The sequence below is a fragment of the Sinocyclocheilus grahami genome, unplaced genomic scaffold, assembly GCF_001515645.1.
Source record: "Sinocyclocheilus grahami isolate Dianchi unplaced genomic scaffold, SAMN03320097.WGS_v1.1 scaffold45.1, whole genome shotgun sequence".
NCBI classification, from domain to species: domain Eukaryota; kingdom Metazoa; phylum Chordata; class Actinopteri; order Cypriniformes; family Cyprinidae; genus Sinocyclocheilus; species Sinocyclocheilus grahami.
This window is the reverse complement of record NW_015505224.1, coordinates 2201094-2201411: the sequence shown is the minus strand read 5'-3', so window position 1 is coordinate 2201411 and position 318 is coordinate 2201094. Positions and strand designations below refer to the sequence as shown.

The following is a 318-nucleotide window of genomic DNA, read 5'->3' as shown; positions in this document are numbered from 1 at the left end:
GCAGAAGGGGAAGGCCGTTTCTAAGCAGAGGATGGCCCCCTGGATAATGGACGCCATCCCCCTGCCATATCAGGCACAGGGTGTGCCCTGCCCGTTCAGGTTGCGAGCTCATTCAACTAGAGTGTTGCATCCTCCTAGGCACTGGCTCGTGGCACCTCGCTAGCAGATATCTGTAGAGCTGCGGGCTGGGCGACCCCTAACACATCCGCTACATTCTATAGCCTACGTGACGTCGAGAGTGACCGACTAAAAGGAACGTCTCGGTTACGTATGGTAACCCTCGTTCCCTGAGGGAGGGAAAGGGGGCATCACGTCCCG

The 318-nt window shown here is 57.9% G+C and overlaps 1 pseudogene; it reads left to right on the top strand.

Moving 5' to 3' along the window:
• LOC107582556 (lysyl oxidase homolog 3-like) overlaps nt 1–318 on the top strand; it is a 25052-nt pseudogene that overhangs the window by 13740 nt on the left and 10994 nt on the right.